Consider the following 16,363-nt stretch of genomic DNA (forward strand, 5'->3'; position numbering starts at 1 on the left):
CACACTTATACACACTTTATAGAGATTTCAAAAGTGGTAGAACTATGTTTTTCATCATGTTTATCTATGCCCCTCGCGAACTTATTTGCCTTTGCAGCAGCTGCCTGACACTAGTTGCCGCAGTTAAGTTTACTGTCGACTAAGATTCCGCATACATTTTCCATGTCAGTTTTACCCAGTGTTTTTCCATTTAGTATGTAATGATGACATTCATTTGCCCTTCCAAAATGCATAACCAGTTATCAGAATAAAACCTCAATTGTCACTTCTCCTCCCAAACCTCCAACTTCTCACGATCCTTTTGTTATAGAATACCGTCGTAATAATCGTTTTTGTTAAATACTTTACGCAGTTTAGTATCATCTGCAAAAATTTATGTTTTAGGCTGGATTCACACGAGCATGTTCGGTCCGTAAAGGACGAAACGTATTTCGGCCGCAAGTCCCGGACCCACTGCTGGGAGCCGGGCTCCAAGAATCATAGTTATGTACGACGCTAGGAGTCCCTGCCTCTCCATGGAACTACTGTCCCGTACTGTAATCACGTTTTCAGTGCGGGACAATTGCCCCGCAGCGAGGCAGGGACTCCTAGCGTCGTACATAACTATGATGCTAGCAGCACGGCTCCCTGCAGTGTGTTCGGTCCGGGACTTGCGGCCGAAATACGTTCCGTCCTTTACGGACCGAACATGTTCGTGTGAATCCAGCCTTACTGTCAGTTCTTTATATTTCTGACCAATCACACATTACACAGATTACAATTGGAAGATGGAACACGAACACGAATAATGAAATCTGCAGGATCGGTTATTGTTTCCCTGTCCAATGTTGATAAAATATTGGTAAATAACACAGGATATCATTTTATGACACAACTTACCAGAATGTTATTTTCTGACAAAAAAAAATTACATTTTGTGGCAAAATTCAATTTTGTGACAAATTATATTTTTGTTACACAGATCATTAGTTTGTGGCACAAACTACTGCTTTGTGACTTTTTCTGACGCAGAACTCATTTTATATATTATGTGTATTTTCTACAAAAATGACAAAAGGAGCTAGATATGAGAGATTTGATTCTAAACTAATCGCATTTAGTCCAAAATTTCCAAAAGTTTGAATTCTGCAAAATCCGAAACTTTTAGGGCGCATGGGACAAAACGACATCATATTAGGAGGCAGCAAGGGACACGTGGCAGCAGCAGTCACATGGGACAAAACTACATCATATTAGGAGGCAGCAAGGGACGCGTGGCAGCAGCGGTCACATGGGACAAAACTACATCATATTAGGAGGCAGCAAGGGACGCGTGGCAGCAGCGGTCACATGGGACAAAACTACATCATATTAGGAGGCAGCAAGGGACGCGTGGCAGCAGCGGTCACATGGGACAAAACTACATCATATTAGGAGGCAGCAAGGGACGCGTGGCAGCAGCGGTCACATGGGACAAAACTACATCATATTAGGAGGCAGCAAGGGACGCGTGGCAGCAGCGGTCACATGGGACAAAACTACATCATATTAGGAGGCAGCAAGGGACGCGTGGCAGCAGCGGTCACATGGGACAAAACTACATCATATTAGGAGGCAGCAAGGGACGTGTGGCAGCAGCGGTCACATGGGACAAAACTACATCATATTAGGAGGCAGCAAGGGACGCGTGGCAGCAGCGGTCACATGGGACAAAACGACATCATATTAGGAGGCAGCAAGGGACGCGTGGCAGCAGCGGTCACATGGGACAAAACGACATCATATTAGGAGGCAGCAAGGGACGCATGGCAGCAGCGGTCACATGGGACAAAACTACATCATATTTGGAGGCTGCCAGTGATGCGTGGCAGCAGCGGTCACATGGGACAAAACAAAGTTTACTCAGGAGACCATAAGGGACACGTCGCTACGAGATACCTGGAAGGTAAGTATGGTATTTTTATTTTATTTTATTTTAGGGGTGGAAACGAAAGTGCACCGATAGTCTTGTTCGACTCTATGATGTCTTCTAGGACTGTATCCAACTTGGATACAGTCCTAGAAAACATCAGAGAGTCAGAAAGGACAATCGGGAAACTTGTATTTCCCAGCAAATTTATTTGGACTGAAGCGTATTGGACAGCCGATTCGACAGCATCGGCCCTGAAATTTCGGGATATTCGCTGATCCCTAGATGAAGCCCCATATCTGTGGTGAAAAACTACTAGGCATGTCAATTACATTTTTAATGTAAACTAATGTTTTATTATTATAGAGTCAAATTCATGCTTGTGGTAAGAAAGATAGAAAAAAATAATCTAGATACGGTTGTCAAGAGGGATGAGCTGGATACACTTGTTTACTGTTCTCACAGTGCAGGTCTGTGACTTGTATATGAGTCAAACATTAGAACAAAATAACAATCCCTGCACGAGTCATAAAGAATAAATCACACTAATGCTACATAAGAGATAGATAGATAGATAGATAGATAGATAGATAGATAGATAGATAGATAGATAGATAGATAGATAGATAGATAGATAGATAGATAGATAGATAGATAGATAGATAGGATAGACACAGTATAGTGTTTATAGGAACAGTCTGACAACCAAACTCACTGGACATTACCAACTTTTGTGTCATATCCATAAAAGTATGATCAATGGGGCCCCCCACCAATCACGAGAACGGGGAGCCTGGTCCCCGGTCATGGAGGAGAAGTGGTTACGCATATGTTGTTACTCTCCATTAAAGTCAATGCCAGATATAGAAACAGCCGAGAATCTAGTGGAAATGCCATAAGAAGGTTTGTCGTGGTAACCCTTTAAAGTCCAGCTCAGTCTCTACATACACATAGCATAATTAGTATTGCATATATAGCTCTCTGTTTGCAGCTTATTCTTAATATCCTGTTTAGTTTAGGTTGCCCGGCCACCACTAGATTTACCGTGTTGGTGACTACCATCGCCCTATATACGGCACTACATGCTACACAGACGCGTTTTAGGCCTCTCCATGTAAGGCAGCAGAAAAAGAATATAAATTAAAAAGCTGCATAAGAAATCACACAAGTTCAGGATCAAAACATACAAGAAGGAATAAGTCAGATTGTAAGTAGTCAGCGCTGCGAGAGGATTCATTGAGTAGTAAACAGAGCGAGGATTTAACCAGTCATGGAATGGAGCTGTTTTTCCAGAAATGGTGTTAAACTTATCAGGAAGGAGACGTATTCTGAGAAAAGTTTAGTATTATTCCTTACTGCTGTAGTCTCAGAAAATGCAGCGGTGAGCAGAATGTGTTTTATAATAGTACGGTGATCAAGCAATTTACTGAGGTCTACAGAGGGTATTCTGCCAAGGCAGCTAGAAAAGATTGCCTTTGGGTATTATTATCCATGCATATCCTTTCCATTACACCGGTGATCAATACTGCTGCATTCACTCCTGAGCGGAGGTCTAGGGCTGCGCCCTGTGCAGTGCTCCTCAACAGGACGAGGGGGGAAGATTGTTTATAGGGATTGACTTGTATATTTACATTATGCAGTATCTCAAATCTATCTATCTATCTATCTCATATCTATCGATCTATCTATCTATCTAATCTATCTATCTCATATCTCCTATCTATCTATCTATCTATCTCATATCTATCTAATCTATCTATCTCATATCTATCTAGTGTATCTGATCATCTATCTATCTATCTACCCATCCATCCATCCACCAACCAACCAATCCATCCATCCATCCATCCACCAATCCATCCATCCACCCATCCATTCCATTATATATCTATCACAAAAATTGAAACCATTTTTGACGCGGTTATGTATTCAGACTGATCCTATAAATACTATATTGTGAGCAATTTATTGTTTAAATTTGAACTTTGAAAGGCTTGTCTCACAACAAGAACCCCTGTCCATATACCCTATTAGGGCATATGGACATCATAGAGGGAGGTCTTAGCTCGAAACGCACCTAGAATGCCAGAACGGAGAGCCGCTCTGTTAGAGGTAAGAGTACCTTTCACATTGGCGAACCCGGCGCATCCATGAAAAACATATATGGCCATCCATTTGAATAACTGGATTGTAATGCTACATTTTCTCTGTAGTGGCCGCTGCAGGGAAAATGTGTGGCTGGTCGTAGATTTCTTCAGTTATAGAAGCTGATCGCCGGGCACAGAGAAACCAGATCCCGCAGCGATCAGCTGATTGCTATGCCAGCTTCTTTTGGAAAGAGGTAGTTTTGATAACACAACCCCTTTAATACATTTTTAAAGATATTAGTCATAGAAATCGGGTGGTTCAATGCAATTATTATGCAGAGTCCAGCTTCACACTGAAATGTGATTTAGCAGACTTATAATTTTGACCCGATTCTGTCTCATCACAGTCCAGAGATGATGGGACGTGATCTGCACATTTTATGAGAGGTAATTTATGTCCACACTTGTTTTATTTATTTTTTAAAAAGAGCAAACTGAAGAGGTTGTGTTATAAGAGAATATTGCAAGGCAACTCGAGTCCTCTAATGCAAATTTAACCTGACAATTTGAATGTCCGATTCTATATTTGTGGAGCCCAGGAGAGCTCTGATTAAGTATGGAAGGAACATAGAGACTCCAGGTCAGATTAAGCGTTCATGTACGGGGTCGTATTACTGATTTGGGTGGTACAGACCTTTAATATAGGGCCCATAGCCTGCTGTACCTCTGTGTTACTCAGATTTTATAAGGAGACATACCAAGAACTTTCTAAGAAATTCCGTATGAATCCATGAGAAAAAAATAGTTGTGAACTTTATCACATTCCATATTACACAAATATTGTCCCTTAAAAGTATTAAAAGATGAATAAGGTGCCTGATGTAGACACCATACAGTGGTATACAGTCAGTATTATGGGCACCACTCAGGACCTCAGTGCTGCAATGTTGCCACCGTACTGCCACTTTGACTCAACCACGACTTGCGGTGTACAACCCTTGCATTGCTATAAAGTTGTACATCAGTTACACAATACAAACTCCCATTGAATTGCACTTTATATGCAAGAAATGCAGTGATTGCACCTTGGAGCAACCTTGTTGACACCACCGTCATGCAACATTTTCACTCAATAGAAGTGAAAGTTGAGCGACTTTATTGACACTTCTATGACCGAAGGCTGTGAATGACTGGACTACACATACACAAAAATTGGAGGATCTGTACAAAAGGCATACATGCCAACAGTCCTGTGAAACGAACTGCAAAAGGGGGCGGGGTTTATGCTAATCTGCATTAAAGGGGGTGTTTCCAGATGGAACAGGGACAGGTTTAAAATGAGATTTGGAGTTAAAATGTTGGTAAATATGCATTTATTAGCAGACCAGATAAGAAGGATTTTTTTTTTTTTTTAAATGGCCCCTAATTCTAATTGCAGCCGTGTATAAACATGTCCTACTTTCCCTTTAAGAGAGCGGAGATAGAATTTCATATTAACAATAATTTTTACCTTCATATCTGAAAATGTTCCTTTTCCCGGTTTAGTCATCCTTCAAGCTTTCTCCTGTCAATCTCCTGTCATACGTTCCTTTCACGGCAGCTCCTGTTCTTCTCGCTAATAGAGATTTGTCTATATATAAAGAGGAACATTTATAATCACCTATCATTACTGGTAAGCACAATAGCATGAGCCATCTTCTTCTTCAAGAATCCTGCACAATTCCGCTCTTAAATCATTGTGTGCCTATATAAAATAAATAACTAATAAAAGTAAAAATCCCATAAGGGTTGACAATCGGCTATCCAAGAATCCTGAACAGCAAGCGTGCCATGTAATGCATCAATGGACATATATTACTATACAACAGCCCAGTTTGGGAAACCTGGGTGACAACCCCGGTGGAATATATCATGGCGGCCATATTGGTTGTCATTCAGCTTTCCCGGAATACTCTGAAACTCTATGCGTATAAAGTATACTTACCAATAGTATATACCAACCCTTGTGAACAGTTACAATCTTCAACCAGTCGGCACCCAACCCTTTGTCGATGTGGGTAATTCTTGCCTGCCACTCGTTTCCTTGGAAAGAAGGGTTGGGGGTTAACTTTGCTTACTTAGGCCCCATGCACACGACCATAGATTTCATCCATCCGTTGATACGGATCCATAGTCATTGATAGTTATCCGTAAATCCCCCGCATATACGGAACGGTGTCCATAAATACGGTCCGTAGTGCATCCGTAATGAAAGAAGAAAACCACAAATGATATGCAACATCTGAAAACCTGGCGTCGCCAAGCAACGCTTCCGTAATTGCGGTTGGTTACGGCTGCACATCTATGGGGAGTCCGTGGCGTAATTACGGACAAAAAAGAGGACATGTTCTCTCATTTCTACGGCACGGACACCCATCCGTAAAAATACGGAAAGGTGTCCGTAGCCCATAAAAATGAATGGGTCCGTAATTAGGCCCCATGCACACGACCGTGTTTTCATCCATCCGTAAATACTGTCCGTAAGTATGGATCCGTAGTCATCCGCAACTTATCCGCATATATACAGAACAGTATCTGCAAATGCGATCCATATGTACTGCGTAATGCATCCATATGTACAGATCCGCAACAAGAAGAAAACCACAAATGACGTGCAACACCTGCAAACCTGGCATCGCTTCCGTAATTACGGACGGCTACAGGTGCACATAATTGCAGGCACGGCCGACCGCCAACTGCCGCCCGCATTTTTTGGGCCGTGCTCCCATACAGAGTTAAGAACAACGATCTAATTATGGTAAAAAGATAATTAGGTAAGTGCCAAAATACAACAGGAGAACAAGGGTCCTCTGATCTACGATCCGCCTAGTGATTTGCCGCCGGTGGAGATTGAATGGAGAGATGGCTGCGCCTGTCCGAGGTTTTCCCCAATCTAGTCTAGTTTTGTTTTACAAAAAACATCTGAGTAAGCTGGTAATGGGGCACTGTTATAGGGGCAATGTAACTGGCATTTATAGAGTACTTCAACTGTTATGGGGGCACCAAAGCTAGTTCTGGTGTTTGTTTTTTTTTTCATTGTTGGAGTAATATTAATATAACAATAAAATTGTAGGTTCATAATTACAAATATACATTTTCCGCTATGCTCCGGTTGGGTTTTGGCCATGATAACTTTGCATCACTCGCTAATACGTAGCCTTCCCTGTTTGCAGACACATGCACAGCATCAAACTGCAGACTCTTTCCAAGGACTGTCTTAATGTTTCCCTTCCTCTTAAATTTTTAATTACGCCATTTGTTAGGCCAGATTTTTCACTTTAATATCTCCTGAAGACAGACGACGTATTCCATAGCTTCCTGCCCATCTATCAAACGTTTGAGAAAGCTGCAGAACACGTCTCACCCATCATTTCTAGGTTACATTTTTGTCTTATTTTGCCCCTTTACTTTCACATTTCTCTATTATATGTTTACAATACAACCAACTATAATGGCTGTGGTGATACTTGTAGTGCATTTAAGGACAGCGACAGACCAACCATTGGCACATTGGGGCAGTGACCAAGGGCCCATGGCCTGTAGAGGCCCACCATTTTTTAATCAGTTACAGCTCTTCTTAAAGGGATATTCCAACAATAGACCTTTATGTCATATCCATAAAATAGGCCCTAAATGTCCTAGGTAAAGGACCAGCTTTTGAGAACTGCATACGGGAGGAAAGCTGTGCTGAGCTTACACTCTCTATTATCCTTTATAATGCAACCTGTTTACAGAGCCCAAGTGTATCGTATCGCTCTAGGGGTTGGTAATGGGCCAATAATTTTTTATTTTTTATTAACTTATCAAGTCAAAAGCAAAAAATTATTACTATCATCAAAATACCTTCCTACCCACCCTCATAGAGGAAGAGGCAGCACGAGAGGAGAGAAACACTCACCACAAAAAATTATCTCTAATGCCCGCGGTTCAGACCTTTAATAATCAGCCATACTTGCCTTGTTGGCTTGCGTATAGATGCCCTAAGCTGGCATATAATATGACTGGGATGCTGTTGAGTTGTACAGAATTGTATCGTATGGCAGCTGGGGGCATCGATAGGCCTGGGGAAATCTCAATGATGCCAAATGCCGGGCTAGTTTTAGGAGGTGGCAAACTGGGCAATCGCCCAGGGCCTCCATCTTCTAGAGACCCTCCACCTCAAAGATAATAGTCCCAGAAGCCAACAGAATTTACGATTGACCCCTTTCATGCCTTAGACCACCGAGGAACTTTTAATGAACCCTTTCATTGCCACAGGCCACCAGATATTTTGGTAATTACAAGAAAAAACGAACTAGAAATGAAACGCAAGGGAGCCCTGCTTTGCTCGTTGCCCAGGGGCACATTTTCTATAGAACCAGCCCCCCCGCATATCAGCTCCCCATACAGTATAATGCCCCCGCGCCATATCAGCCCCCCCATACAGTACAAAGCCCCCTCCATATCAGCCCCCCCCATACAGTATAATCCCCCCGACATATCAAACCCCCATACAGTATAATGCCCCCCGCCTTATCAGCCGTCCATACAGTATAATGCCCCCCCCCCCGCCATATCGGCCCCCCATAGAGTATAATGCCCCCCGCCATATCGGCCCCCTTACAGTATAATCCCCCCGCCATATCAGCCCCCATATAGTGGGACTAAAATTAAAAAAACATTAAAAAAAAATAAAGTTAAAAAACCAAAAACACCTTTCTCCATTCATTATGTAAAATAATATAAACAATAAAAATAAACATAATTAATATTGTCACGTTCGTAATGATCTGAATTTTTAAAATTGTATGTTATTTATCCTGCGGCAAAGAACGGGAAACAAAAAAAAAGCCAGATTTGCTCTTTTTTGGTCACATTGCCCTCCCCAAAAAAATGGAATAAAAAGTTGTATGTACCCCAAAATGACACCAATAAAAACTACAGCCCACCCCGCGAACAAAATAGCCCTCACAACACTCCATCGATGGAAAAATAAAAATGTTATAGGTCTCCGAATACAAAAACACAAAAAAAAAATGTCAACTGTTTTTGATTTGTAAAAGTAGTAAGACATAAAAAAAAATATATAAATTTGGTATCGCCGTAATCGTACAGACCCACAGAATAAAGATAACATGTCACTTCCACCGCACAGTGAACACCTTAAAAACAAAACCCCAAAAGAACAATGTTTTTTTCCATTCCACTCCACAAAATTTTCTTTAACGTTTTTCAATACATTCTACATTTAAAATAAAACTCGTCCGCAATAAAAAATAAAAAAAAATGCCCTCATACGGATATGTAAATGGAAAAATAAAAATGTTATGGCTCTTAGAAGAAGGAGGATGAAAAAACGAAATTGAAAACCCGAAAAATGGCTGCAAAGGGAAAGGGTTAAAATATGGATGGCTAAGAAAGTCCCTTACACTAACTTTCTAAATATAAACTTGTCAAGCAGAGCTCTCTGTTACCTCCGTGCCCGATGTGTGTTAAATGTTGTGTCAAGTGTGAATTGTGTTCTTGTGTTCCACATTTGTACAGCAAATTATAACATGCAGAGCCCTTGTGCTGCTGTTTGCGGTTACATTGTACTTTCTGATACCTGATACCTGTCCAGCAACTTTCGAGTGACATAAGATACACAGTGTCTGGTCTCCTTCCCTTATTTATATAGCACATAATAAGCGGGATACAATGTCACATGCTGACAACAGGCAAAAAGTTCTATGAAACGATCATGACCGTAGTGACTGAACCGAGCCGATCATATCTGATCAGAGGGCCGAACATCCAACATGACGATACATATTATCATTGCGTTCCGATTCAGGTGTATTTACAGGGTAAGTTCCATATAAGGAAATTGTTTAAAGGGAGTCCCCAACTTTTATCATCATGCCAGGGGAAATGTAGTATTACATGATGGCCATTCAGATACTGCTCGAGTCTGCCAGAAGGGGAGCTGGTCTTTCTGGCTCATAGCGGGGGACCTCCCTCTATGATGTCCATATGCCCTTACAGGACATATGGACAGGTGTTATCTTAATGAGATAACTCCTTTAATATATTTTTATAGCATCGGAGCTCCATTTGTCTAGTACAGAGCTCATAGACATAAATTCAAATAACAACATTCTGGCAGCTGCCACTAGAGGGAGTACAGGATACAGTATGCAGTAAGCTCATAAGCTCCCCCTAGTGGTGACTGCAGATAATCCCTTTTTGTTAAACGGGTCCACAATAATAGGCTGATCACAGAATGTTCTGCTGCTGGGTCCCTAGTGATCAGCTGTAATCTGCGGGAAACCTAAAAGCAAGTGTTTAATTCCCCTGCAGCGCCACCACAGGGAAGATAAGGCATTACATGGTGCCCATTAAAGTCAATAGGCTGTCTAAATAATGGATGAACATGCTGGGGCAGAGACAGAGACACTCTCTGCAATGGAAACCTTGAGACCCCAGCACTAGAACCAAGCTTCAAGGTCGACTGTGCACTCCATGGTCATCCATTAGCAAGATTGGGTACCTAATAGACCAGTTAACGATTTAAGTTCTGGATGAACTTTTTAATATAGTTTAACATTTTACAATTCAGTTAGCATGCTTGTTTATGGTTTCCACGTAGCAACATCTTTCAAAGTAAGAGTATATTACAGATAAGATTTAGTGATGATGAAGACATTGCTAAAAATGGGTTGTCCCGGATTAGGAAAACCTGGCTGTTTTTTTTCCCCAAAACAGCGCCACACCTGTCTACAGGTTGTATGTGGTTTTGCAGCTCAGCTCCATTCACGGTGGAGCTGTTTTTGGAAGAAAGTAGTCAGGTTTTAATTAAAGGTGAAACTTCCCTTTGCCTAAATGAATAATAATGTAGAGCCGCGTCATTTTTAGATGCTGTAATATCACACACAACACTCATTATAAACCAGTTCAGCCGCTAAATGTCCCTGGAAATTGTTTAAAAATGTTGGCAAGTGCCATTCAGTATCTGGCATATGACAATGATTTTATATAAAATTCGTGAAAACTTTTTCATAGCTCCGCAATATTAAATAGTGAGATTTATACAATATAGAAATTTTACAATCTAGAAAATGAGATTTTTTTGTAGGGTGGGGGAGTTGATAAAAATGTAAATAACTTCACCAACATCTTAGAAAACAAATGGTAAAAAGAAATGAATTTGCCCACGTGAAATTCTAACAAATATTAATTGGCAGAAATAGACAAGCTAAAATCCTTCGAATATCACACAGCACACAATCTGCTCCTGTATTCCTGATTTACCGGAGAGAGGCGCAGGGGGAGGCGGGGGGAGCTCTTTCCTCATAACTCTGAGTCCGCTATATTCTTGACAGCTCCTATTAGATAAACTGCACCATTTTTTTTTTGTGCCATTAGGAGAGCGGACCTGTCCTCACACCATACCACTCAAGTGTCCCTCTTTTGGAGAAACAGTCCCTACTTTTGACTCAGATCCTTCTGTTCCTCTTTTTAACCTGATAACTAGATTTATATGAACACATTTACTATATTCCTCCTGGTTCCTTACAGAATATTAGACCCCAACTAGTACATTATTTTATTTTATTTGATGCAATTCAGACCATAAAAATGTTCTATTCAGACAATTTTCTGCTGAACCATGGGTCCCTCTTTGACCATCCAAAAAGTTTAGGGGTATACCTCCTATTTTGCTTACATAGGGCATCATAGTCTGATGACAGATCCGCTTTAGGGCTCTTGCACACGACCGTGTGTGCCGCCCAAGTCCCGTCCGTGATCCGTGAAAAGATAGGACATGTTCTATCTTTCCACGGATCAGAGAGTCGGGTCGGTTTTCATGGACCCGATTTACCTACTGAAGTGAATTGCTCCGTGAAAACTATCGGGCGCCACTCGGATGCAAAGAAAAATGGCCCAAGTGGCACTCGTCGCGTGCAAGAGGCTTTAAACAGTGAAATACAGTACTATACTAAACAGTACAATACTGTACTAAATAATACTAAACTATACAATACCATACTAATATATATATAAAACAGTACAATACTGTACTAAATAATACTAAACTATACAATACCAATATATATTAAACAGTACAATACTAAACGGTGCTATACAATACAATATTATACTAAACAATACTAATATATAATATACATTTACATAGAATACTAAACAGCACTATACTATACTATACAATGCTATGCTATACTTAATAGTACAATACTATACTATATTATACTAAACAATTCTATATAATGCCATACTACAATACTAAAATATATTAAACAGTATTATAAACTATGATAAACTAAAGAGTACTTTACTATACAATACTATACAATACTATAAAATACTAAACTACATTAAACTGTACTATGCAATGATAAACAGTAATATACCATACAATGCTTTACTATACTAAACAGTACAATACAATACTATACAATACTTTACAATAATATACTATATTAAATAGTACTATGCAATACTATGCTATACTAAACTAAACAGTACAATACTATATTAAACAAACAATACTATAGTATACTACTAGAAGAGAGTAAAGGACCTTCTAACACCCTTTATCATATTAGTGACACAAATATGTAATCTTTCGGTGGTCACTAAGGGGCCTTAGGAATTTTGAGACAGATTTTGTCCTTGGTGCACGCAGTCTGCCGCATTTTTCGTGGCGGTTTTCGCCCGCGGCCATTGAGCGCCGCGGGCAAAAAACACAGCGAAATACGTTTTCTCTGCCTCCCATTGATGTCAATGGGAGGTCAGAGATGTAAACGCCCAAAGATAGGGCATGTCCCTTCTTTTTCCCGCAAGCCGTTTTTTTGCTCACGGGAAAAAAACGCCTCCGCCTCCCATTGAAATCAAAGGGAAGCATTTTCGGCAGTTTTTTGGTGCATTTTCCGACGCGGTTTCCGCATAAAAAAACGCGTAAAAAAACTCAGTGTAAACTGGCCCTTAGGGTATGTTCACATGCTTACTATAGAAAAGCGTCTGAAAATACGGAGCTGTTTCCAAGGGAAAACAGCTCTTGATTTTTAGATGTTTTTTAAGCAAACTCGTGTTTTTCGCTGCGTTTATTACGTCCGTTTTTGGAGCTGTTTTTCTATAGAGTCAATGAAAAACGGCTCAAGAAATGACATGCACTTCTTTTTCATGGACGTCTTTTTACGCACCGTTTTTCGAAAATGAGGTGTAAAGAAACGCCCCGTCGGAACAGAACGCCGTATTTCCCATTGAAATAAACGGGCAGATGTTTGGTGGCGTTCTGCTTCCGATTTTTCAGCCATTTTTCGGGACGTTTACAGCTCGAAAAACAGCCGAAAACAGGTCGTGTGCTCATACCCTTATTCTATAGCATCATGTTTTTACATCACTCGAGAATAACGGCTGCATGGAAGATCGGCATGGGTGGGGTGCCCAGCTGTCTGAGACAACCCACACAAAAAACGCAGAAACTCTGCTTTTACAGTTTCTATCTTCTCGATCGGTACATAGAGAGCGCAGTGTATACAATGGAGGCAGTGTCTGCTGGTGATATACAGACTCTGGTTGTATAGCTCTGACTTTAATAGTTTTCACATTATCAGCGCTCTATAAAATAATCAATTCCTTCAAAAGGTCATGAAGTCCTAAAAACATGAAAAAAAAAGTTAAAATAAAATAATAAAATAAACTTGAGTAAATATTGCAAAAATAAAGGTAACCCCCCTGTAACCAAACATATTCAAAGCACTACCATGATGCAGTCACCGTAACTAGGCCTTGGCCCAAGAGTCATAGAAAAAGAATGTAGCGGGAAACAAACACCGATCCCTTCTGTCCTGGTGGTAAAACAGGCAAATATTGGGGGTCTATTTCTAAATCCTGCCCTCTCTGTCCATAGGCATGTATAGAGATCTCCTTTGGACACCAATCAATTTTTTGATCAATATCTCGGATCAAATAAAATCAAGCATTTCTGCAGCACAATATCCGTTCTAGTCCTTTATTCCTATGAATGTTGAAATTTATATCATGTCACCAACATCTCTGAAAGCAAATGTTACATTGAAATTAGTCTGCCCACATGAAATTCTAGCGCCATATTTGTTGGCAGACATAGACAAGCAAGAAGAAATTTGGAAAGATCACGCACATCTTACAACTGTTACAGTAAAATGAAGCTGCCTACAACACAATAGTCCTTGGCAGAAATAGCGGGACATAGTAAGATGTCTCACTTCCCTGCTGATATCTCTTTTACTAATTTTTGGAACTTTTTTACACCTGTACTTATAACCTAAACATCCTTATCAAAAACAAAATGGACGGCTATTGCCATACAAACAAAATTTAGGGTCAAACTCATCAACCACCAAGTGCGTTACTACCAGAATGCCAAACATAGCAGCTGCTAAGCGGCCCTTCTGCTGAGGGTCCATCATCACTGTTAAAGGGGCCTCAGAGGTGAGGGTCAGTCAGTGATCAACTAGAAAACGGGAGGAATCTGGATCATGTAAAGGGAGAGCGAAATTGAGTGTGCGGAAGAAAAAGCCAAGAGGCAATGGATATAAGAATGTGGAGTTACGAGAGGCCAAGGATAGGAGAAGACACAGGTGACAAAGTAAAGACTATAATAATAATAATAATCATAAGCTTTTGATTTCTTAAGTTCACCCCGGTTGTTGATGGTGGTGGTCATATCTGAGTGGGACCCCATTCCAAGCCCTTATGGTCACTCTTGCCTATCTGGGCTGGATTGGTCCTCCAGACGATCTTCTGGTGAGACCAGATTCTGACACATTAAAGTAGTCCAGCCACAATAAGGCTGTTAGGGTTTAGCAGAGGACAACCCGACTAGTGGATTCCTTTCTGCCTATTTTTGGAACCCTAAGGAGTTGATAGTCACCAATCATTTTTGACCCTGCAGAGTACCATTTTACTAGTCAATTAGAAATATATACTGTCGACTACCAGCGCTCCATTGTGAGGCCCTGCAAAACATCTTCACCTCTAGGCTTCCTGAACCCTTGTGAGTGACACACGGTGGGTAGCGTAGGATACAGGGGACACCAGATATTTTTGTTTTTTTTTGGACTTAATAAAATTTATTTAGAAAACCCATATTAAAATACCCTATTAGGAAATTCTGAGTTAATACAGGGGAGTTCCACCATTCAGAACCCTCATCTATTAACCAGAGCAGGGAGCGGCTACAAAGAGTGTCCCTCATTCTGGAGGACCCGACACGTCCATGCGTTACACAGACAATTCATTAATTTCAACAGGAACTGCGTAATGCTTAATGTCTCCTGCGGTGGCGCTACAGAGAAACTGAACACTTGCTGCCTGGTTCACCCACAGATTACAGCTGATCACTGAAGTCCCAGCATCAAGACACCTGCCAATCAGTTTACGATCGATGCCCATGAACCATTCTATTGAACAAAAATTGTCCAACCAATCATTGTAAAGTGCAAATAGCACCGACACGGATACATACATGACATTGAACGTGACAGAGGCCTAGGTAGCCATGACTAATCTATTAAAAGATTTTGAGAGATTAATATAAAGCAAGTACATTGGAAAAGTGAAGCAGTTGCCCATAGTAACCAATCAGATTGCTGCTTTCATTTTCCAAAGGACCTCTGAGAAATAAGAGCTGGAAGCTGATTGGTTGAAAGGGCATCTGCTCTACTTCTCCCATGCACAAGCTTTGATAAATCTCCCCAGTAAATGTAAATATACAACTCTGTCCCGAAAACTATTGTCCCCAAAATATCCTCTCAGGGACCGAATTACTGCGGGAAATGCATCACCAGCCATGAACCATTCATCTACTTGCTTCAACTAACTTTATTTATAAAAATGCGGAGAACCACTGTAATATCCTTGGTCCGGCTGCAAATTGGATGCCTTCACTGACTATATGTATGTGAAAAATAAAAAACATGGAAATTTTAAGCGTGACGACTGCTGTTTCTCCTCATCGATGACATGAATTGTACGCAGTTCCAGGACAGACAATATATGTCTTATAGACTAAAAGCTGTCAAATCAGTGAAAGGGAATTCCTAGTCATTTGTGTAATGCTGATAGAAAAAACATATATATATATCCATGTAATGGAAACCATTTGTTGATGCAAACATCTGCTGAACAATGGAAATGACCCGTATACTTAGTACATAGGGTATGTTCACACAGCTTATTTTCCGCCGTTTTTCAGGCCGTAAATGGCTGAAAAATCGGCAGCAGAACGCCTCCAAACATCTGCCCATTGATTTCAATGGGAAAAACGGTGTTCTGTTCCGATGGGGCGTTTTTCAAAACAGCCACATAAAACAACGCCCGCGAA

General features: G+C 40.7%; 1 long non-coding RNA gene across 1 annotated transcript in view; it reads right to left on the reverse strand.

The window, feature by feature from the left end:
- The window catches only part of LOC142750858 (uncharacterized), a 39,755-nt gene extending 24,170 nt beyond the window's left edge, over nucleotides 1-15,585 (reverse strand). The window contains exons 1-2 of the long non-coding RNA XR_012882620.1: nucleotides 15,506-15,585; nucleotides 5,486-5,605 (exon numbers count right to left, since the gene is read on the reverse strand). This is a non-coding gene — a long non-coding RNA (uncharacterized LOC142750858). The remainder of the gene's footprint in view (nucleotides 1-5,485; nucleotides 5,606-15,505) is intronic.
- Between the last annotated feature and the right edge of the window lie 778 nt (nucleotides 15,586-16,363).

This window comes from Rhinoderma darwinii, chromosome 3 (genome assembly GCF_050947455.1).
Source record: "Rhinoderma darwinii isolate aRhiDar2 chromosome 3, aRhiDar2.hap1, whole genome shotgun sequence".
Taxonomy (NCBI): Eukaryota; Metazoa; Chordata; class Amphibia; order Anura; family Rhinodermatidae; genus Rhinoderma; species Rhinoderma darwinii.